This window comes from Bison bison, unplaced genomic scaffold (genome assembly GCF_000754665.1).
Source record: "Bison bison bison isolate TAMUID 2011002044 unplaced genomic scaffold, Bison_UMD1.0 scf7180017864319, whole genome shotgun sequence".
Lineage (NCBI taxonomy): Eukaryota > Metazoa > Chordata > Mammalia > Artiodactyla > Bovidae > Bison > Bison bison.
The window spans coordinates 675,914-684,242 of record NW_011494891.1 but is presented as its reverse complement, the minus strand read 5'-3'; the positions used below and the strand labels follow the sequence as shown (position 1 = coordinate 684,242).

At 37.2% G+C, this 8,329-nt stretch overlaps 1 pseudogene across 1 annotated transcript; it reads right to left on the bottom strand.

The window, feature by feature from the left end:
- Positions 1-1,084: 1,084 nt before the first annotated feature.
- Positions 1,085-1,934, bottom strand: LOC104997986 (annotated as a pseudogene). The gene has a single exon (XR_826388.1). The product of XR_826388.1 is annotated as a coiled-coil domain-containing protein 115 pseudogene (transcript).
- Positions 1,935-8,329: the final 6,395 nt, after the last annotated feature.

Here is an 8,329-nt window from a genome sequence, read left to right as displayed (position 1 = left end):
TCATGATTATCTGGGTCATGAAGATCTTTTTTGTATGGTTCTTCTGTGTATTCTTGCCACCTCTTTTTAATATCTTCTGCTTCTGTTAGGTCCATCCCATTTCTGTCCTTTATTGAGCCCATCTGTGCGTTAAATGTCCCCTTGGTATCTCTAATTTTCTTGAAGAGGTCTCTAGTCTTTCCCATTCTATCGTTTCCTCTATTGCTTTGCATTGCTCACTTAGGAAGTCTTTCTTTTTTTTTTTTAGCAGCAGCGATTCAAGTATATTTTTATTAAAGGCTCAAGAATTAAAACACTGTGGTACCTGTGTCTTAACTTCCATTAAGATCAATGAAAAAAATGGAAATGCCAAAATATGGTAGGGGTATACAACACTGGGATTAATCGAAAGAAAAGGGTGGCATTTCAAATCAGCGCTAAGGATGGTCCACTGTATGAACTATGGTAGAAAAGAAGAAGTTGAGTGCAGGACTCACCCTATACTTCACTTGAATACAAAAGTTCTTGAGGAAAACCCTGGAGAATTCTATTATCCCATCAACTGCAATCCCAAAGCCAGAAATCATAAAATAGCTACCTGATAATTTCAACTGTTCTAAGAAACTTGATTTAAACACAAGAGCTGAGAGAGCTTTCATCTTACTCATTACACTATTCAACTGTTCTGTGCAGTTTAATGCAATGTGTTTTATAATAAAAAGTTAAAAAAAAAAAACAACCCACCATAAGTGAAGTTAAAACACAAAAACTACAGCTCATATTATAAACAAAAAACTAACATCCCCCATAAGCTCCTAGAAACTGCTAAAAATATCAACAAGCCCATAGAAAAATGAAGCCAGGACACAGAGTTTCTGGCCCCTCAACAAATTAAAAGACTCATTCTTGAAAGGCAGTCTTTTAAAAACCTGAATGGTCTTTTGAAAGAGTTCCCTTGAAAATTTAGGTCAGATCCTTTTTACTTTCTGGCTTAAAACCTGCTAAGCATTTCCCATCTACTCAGATACGTGTGTTTTTCTATCAGCGCAGAATCATTCTGTTCTGATCTGTGTAGCTATGTATGTTTTTTGCCCCCCATCAAAGTCAATTTTAAGGATCTGGAGAAACTGAAGCACCTACTTCTTGTCCTTCCCTGCCACTAGCTGTGTAGTATTTCATCCAGTAATGAAAAACCACAGCTAATTGATGTGTGAAGTTGTTATTGTTCAATAATATGAACTAACCTAACAGCTTTGTGACTGCTCCACATGGATGTGTCCTGGGACAATGTGAGTTTACAAGTGGTTTCACAGTAGTAACCTTGAACATTATGCAGTTTGCCTCTTCAGACTTTCCCACCTAACAAAGTTGGAAACATGCAGACCAGAGAAGTATTAAGGAGCAGGAGCTAGTTGGGGTGGCGGGCAATCTGTGAAGGAGGAAGGGCTGATAAGGGAGCCACATCGAAGAATAGCTGTTCCCACTGCCTTGCTTCTGTGGTGACAGGTCAGGGAGCCCTGGGTTCTAGCTGCTTGAGTTTCTCCTGGAGTTCCTGGAGCTGGCTTCGACCCCAGGTGATGCGGCTCTGAAGGCTGGCCATGTCCGCAGCCAGCTGCAGACCCTCCCGGAAGCTGGCTTGAGCTTGTCGCAGACTGTGAGGAACCAGGATTCCAAACCGTTTCAAAGGGTTCTGGGGAGCTGGGGAGGAGTCTGGCTCTGGGGTCCTTGGGAGACCCTTGCACCTGTGCAGAGCTGCCTCGCGGGATCCCACTTCCTCTGGAGTCTGGGTGCCGGCTCTCACCATCCAGAACTTCTGGAGTCCGTCCTGAGCCTCGCTGGTGCCGACGCGGACCTGGGGCTCCACGTGGGACGCATACTGCAGGGGCCCTACTGACTTGGCACCCATGGCATAGCGCGCTTTGGAGAGCGAGAGCCAGCCCTCCTCCACCCGGGCGTTTAGCCAGGAAGTCTTTCTTAACTCTCCTTGTTATTCTTTGGAACTTTGCATTCAGATGGGTATATCTTTCCTTTTCTCCTTTGCCTTTTGCTTTTCTTCTTTTCTCAGTTATTGGTAAGGCCTCCTCAGGCAACCATTTTGCCTTTTTGCAGTTCTTTTTCTTGGAGATGGTTTTGATCACTGCCTCCTATACAATGTTATGAATCTCTGTCCATAGTTCTTCAGGCACTCTATCAGATCTAATCCTTTGAATCTATTTGTCACTTCCACTGTATAATCATAAGGGACTTTTAGGTTATACCTGAATGGCCCAGTGGTTTTCTCTGCTTTCTCCAATTAGGTCTGAATTTTGCAATAAGGGGTTCATGATCTGAGCCACAGTCAACTCCCAGTCTTGTTTTTATGAATGTGTAGAGCTTCTCCATCTTTGGCTGCAAAGAATATAATCAATCTGATTGACCATCTGGTGATGTCCATGTGTAGAGTCTTATCTTGTGTTGTTGGAAGAGGGTGTTTGCTATGACCAGTGCATTCTCTTGGCAAAACTCTGTTAGGTTTTTCTCTGCTTCATTTTGTATTCTAAGGCTAAATTTTCCTGTTACTCCAGGTATCTCTTGGCTTCCTACTTTTGCATTTCAGATTACATTTTGTCTTTCCTGTTTTGATATTCCAGGAAACAGCTGACTGTATGATGCTTGTAGCTGAAAGGAGTGGTAGATGCTTTGCATTCGCTTCTGCTCCAGTTAATGTTTAATGATTGCTTTCTGTGCGGTAGACATTGTGCCTTGAGCTTTCAACTATTTAATCTTACTTAATCTTCATGATAAACAAACAGAGAGAAAGGGAGAGGGGCAAGATAGGAATAGGGGATTAAGAGATACAAGCTATTATGTATAAAATAAATAAGCAACGAGGATATATCATATAGCCCAGAGAAATATAGCCATTATTTTGTAATAGCTTTAAATGAAGCAGAATCTACAAAAATATTGTTAACCTGAAACTTATATAACACTGTTAGTTAACTATAGTTCAATTATTTTAAAAAACCTTGTAGATAAGTGTCATCACCATTTTACACATAAGGGCATAAGTTTAGGGATGGTAAGTTTCCCATTTACAATTAGTAAAACTAACACTATAACACATGATTCCAAGTCCAGAACACTTTAAGCCACACTTCTTTCTCTCTCACACTATGTAAAAAATATTTGTATCTGAAGCTGTCTAAGCAAATATCATACCATTTATCAGAGCATACATTACAACATAAGCAGTGTTCCGAACATCTCAGCTGGAGGTGACTTGCTAATTAGTAGCTAATTTTTGAATAGAAACCCTAGATGTAAGCATCTGAAGAAGCATTTCCCCTCACTATGAAGTGGTACTGTTCAGTCAGAGAAGTGCCATAGAGTTTTTAAGATAGTAACTAGATAAAACATTGCTTTTCTCTCCACAGAAAGCCATAGATATTCATAAAGCCCTGCCCTAGGAGGATGAAGCTAATAATGTAACAAAAAGCACTCAGGTCAATGTCTAAGGAATTTTATAATGCTGAAAGGATTACATGATATTCTTGTCTTGACCCCGAACTCCTGGACATCAGGGACAGTTTCCTTTGTTACTATAAAACCACATACATGACAGATGTTCACTATATTGGTCAACAAATTTAGAACTACTTGTAAAAGTTGTAAAGATAATATAATTTTTATGTCCTTTCTTCCTGTTCTATAGGCTAAATAGTAAAGGTATATCAGATGTGTTTGTGCATGCTAAGTTACGTCAGTCATGTCTGACTCTGCAGCCCTATGGATTGCAGCCCTCCAGGTTCCTCTGTCCATGGGATTCTCTAGGCAAGAATACTGGAGTGGGTTGCCATGCCCTTCTCCAGGAGATCTTCCCCACCCAGAGACTGAATGTATGTTTGTCTCTTACACTGGTAATGGGTTCTTTACCACTAGCACTACCTAGGAAGCCTGTATGTCAAATGGACAAGAATTTTTTTTTTTTAATTTAGTCTTGGCTTGTAATGATCAGATTTAATGATTATTATGAATTTATTCTTGGTAAAAACAAACTTAATTATAGTTTTATTTAAGAATATCAGAATGATGCATAGAAAAAATGCTTTCAACAGAAACATCTTCAACAACCAATATTTCTAAGACTTTGCAGAAAGCAGTTTGATAGTCTATAAAGTAAGTGGCTAATCTAGCATCTGTCATTTACATTTCTGTGTTTGGAGTGATTATTCCTGTGTTTGCAGTTAGTGTGATCTTTAAATACCTATATATTTACATAAAAATTTTTTTTAAGTGACAAGTTAGCTGTAGAGATGTATATAGCGTACTGTGCAGGCTTGACTTTGGAGAGCAGATATAAAAAACAGCACAAATTGGGTTAATTTAAACTCAAACAAAAGGTCAGCTGGCAAAAAGTAAAGACCTCTCTGACCTCTTGTTCAAATCCTGGAAGCTATAAATCCCGCTAAACTACTTAGGGCTTTATTAAGCAAGCCCAACAAAAGATAATCAACATTGTAATTATTGTTCAATTATAGTCAGAATAATAAACCTGGTTTTTATTTGTCAAAGCAACAGGCCTCAAGTCATTTGTGAAACCATTTTAATGAATAGTAGAGAGCTGTAGGTTACATAGTAATTAAAGAAAAATCATAAAACCAAACAATTAAAATTGGTTGAAACCTTAACAGTATCCATTAAGCTTCTTGAAAGTCAAGGTTATAAGGGTAACTAAAATGCAAAATTCAAGGGCAAAATCTATTCAGGTTTCACAATCTCTAATGTCTCATTTTCATCGAAAAGTTCAGCCAAAGAAGGAAGGAAAATTGAAAAACTAGTAGGACTCCAAACCACAAGTTAAGTGACCCTGGTTTTTCCTTGTCGAGTGTCTCCAAAACAAGAAGCAGGATGTTCTGTAAACCAAAAGTTGAAAACCTGGGTAACACTTTATGGTGTATTTTATAAGTACTTAAAAAAAAACAATTAATAAATGACTGGAAGAAAAATTTTTCCTTAATTATTTTAATATGTATTTGTGCTTCATTACTCAAGCAGCATGTAATGTGTTTTACAAGCACTTAAAACTTATTATTAAATAATTTTAATACACTAATTTTCTTGAAAGCCTGCAAAGTTCTTACATTGAAATCATTGAGTGGAAATAGTATTGAAAATAAATTTTTTTGAATTCTTACATATAACATTTTGCAAGTATGGACAGTACGTGTTTCACTTGTAAAGAAAAATTATAGAGAAGTTTGTAGTTAATGATCTCCTTTTCTAAATATATTTCTGTTATTGATTAAGAAGTTAAAAACGGAAAGATAGAATGACACCTTTTGAAAACAATTGAGTCTTTCTTGAATATAAACTGCTTATTTTTCTGTCTGAATATATGTTTTAAATTTCAAAAGTCTGTGCTTTGGGATTTGCATTATAACTGAACAGCTTTAAGTGAGCAATCCCCAAGGTTACAGAAGCCTTGTATAATCAACCTATTGGAGAAACTTCGTAAACACAAGGCAAAGCTTCAAACCCTCCGGTGCATTCCTACAAACTAAATTGAAGAGAAAAAGCGTGTCATGATAAAGTGAGAATAGTGTCAGCTGGCTTCTGGGGTTTGGTTTTGTTTTGTGTTGGTTGAAAGAAAGAGGAAGCTTTCTGTGGAACCCACTGAAACCTGATTTTGGCATTTCAACCAGGACTCAAACCTCTGGCAAAACACAATACCCTGTTTCTAAGAAAAGAGGTTTACAAAGCTCAGAAAATCTTGGACATCAAATGGTTCTTACAAAACAACATTTTGATGATTTAAAGTGAATCAGAAACATATGGATTAAATTTCTCTTAAAATACACATGGGTTTAAAAATTAAGAATGAAAGTGCTCGGCAAGATGCGTTTTTAGTTTTACTAACTCCAAAAGGTTTGAAAAGAGTTCAAGTTGACAGACCCAAAACACAGCAGTATTCTTCATTGTTTTATTGATTGTTCAATCATGTCTGAGTCTTTGCAACCAGATGGACTGCAGCATACCAGGCTGCCCATCATTCACCATCAACCACTTTACTCAGATTCACGTCCATTCAGTTTCACTGGTAGTACCAACCAACTCTAATCTCAGAAACAATGGATGTCTACCCCATTCAGAAGGTGTCAGGTGCTGCCTTAGTCTGTCCTGCTATGTATGTTCATTATAGCATGTATGGTCTAATGAAATACCACAGATGGGTGGCTTATAAACAACAAATGTTTATTTCTCACTGTTCCGAAGGCTAGAACATCCAAGATCAAAAGGTCAGTAGATTCGGTGTCTGGTGTGGGCCTGCTTCCTGGTTTATAGACAGCAGTTTTCTTGCTGTGTCCTCACATGGCAGAAGGAGCAAGGAAAGCCCTTTGGGGTCTCTTACACAAGAGCACTAATACCATTTATGAGAGTTCCACCCTCATGACTTAATCACTCCCAAAGGCCCCACAGCCAAATGTAATCACATTGGGCATTAGGATTTAACATATGAATGGTACACAAAACAAGCTGGATACACCAACAACTCAGATATAATAGTTTAAATTAGACGTTAAGTTATAGAATATTCTACTTATTTCTAAATCTTACAATCATTGTATAATCATTGCAGGAAAATGGAGCTTCCAGGAATTCAAAACCAGGTCTAATTTCTTCCTACTTTTGCAAAACTCAGAAATGCTGGTTACAACAAATGCAAATGCTTTCTAAACTGTAGAGTATAGATCAACTATGTCAGAAATATCTAGGTTTTTATTTAAAATATAAACTCCCGTTTCCTTTTTCAGATTTATGATATCAAAGTCATTGGAGGCAAGGCTGGACATTTACATATTTTATAAGCTCTTATTCAGATGCCCTTTAAACATTGAGAATAACAGTAGTATGTGAGGCAGGTACTTTCAGATCTCCCAAGAGAAGGGTACCATCATTTTCTGCGTGGCTAAACTGAGTGTCACGTTGGATTGATTTCTAAGCTGAAAAGGTCTGCATGGGCGCAAACTGTTCACTCTCACTCACCATTGTATCCTCAACTCAGTTGCCCATCATAAAGTAAAAGCAAAGATTTTCTAATAAATTCAATGAACTAAAAGATACAATTTTTATTTAACACTTTTGCATTCAAGAATATATTTTGAGATATTTTTGAAGGGTCATGATGGCTATTTAATACTGCTTTATTCAATGTTTTATTTTCTAGTTTATTATTGGGTCTTAAAATGTAAATGAGAGAATATGTAGGTAGCTTTGTTTGTATACCAGAATTACAGAGAAATGGCTTAAATTTCATGAATAATTCTGTCAAGGGAGTAAATGTTAAATCCAGGATACACTATCTTCACAGAGTTACTTGCTTAATGTCCTTCTGTCTATATCTGGTATCACAGGAACAAGCAGAAAGTTTATACCTGTAAGGTGATACTATGAAAGAAAAATAAGTGATGAATCACAACCAGTTAAAATATTTATGCCAAAAGATACAAAGAAATGTAATGACAGGCAAGAAAATACTTTAATACCTGTGATTATTAAAAGCTTTACTTTTGTGTACAATAATTGCACATTTGGTTCCTTCAGTTTATAAAATGAATATCTCATGTTTATTAATGTTTTTGAGAAAAAACAAGGTATGAACAAGAAATCCTCTAATAATCCGAAATTAATACAAAGCTAACAGCTTGACAACTACTCCTCCCCATCACACTTATCTTAGGTTTTCCAGTGTATTTGTATGTCAGTACACACACACATATTTTAATTTAATTTTTATTTTATATTAGAATATACTTGATTTTGGAAAACTCAGCAGTGGCCACAGGACTGGAAAACGTCAGTTTTCATTCCAATCCCAAAGAAAGGCAATGCCAAAGAATGCTCAAACTACTGCACAATTGGACTCATCTCACACACTAGTAAAGTAATGCTCAAAATTCTCCAAGCCAGGCTTCAGGAATACATGAACAGTGAACTTCCAGATGTTCAAGCTGGATTTAGAAAAGGCAGAGGAACCAGAGGTCAAATTGCCAGCATTCCTTGCATCATCGAAAAAGTGAGAGAATTCCAGAAAAACATCTATTTCTGCTTTATTGACTATGCCAAAACCATTGACTGTGTGGATCACAACAAACTGTGGAAAATTCTTAAAGAGATGGGCGTAACAGACCACCTGACCTGCCTCTTGAGAAATCTGTATGCAGGTCAGGAAGCAACAGTTGGAACTGGACATGGAACAACAGCCTGGTTCCAAATCGGAAAAGGAGTACATCAAGGCTGTATATTGTCACCCTGCTTATTTAACTTCTATGCAGAGTACATCATGAGAAATGCTGGGCTGGATGAAGCA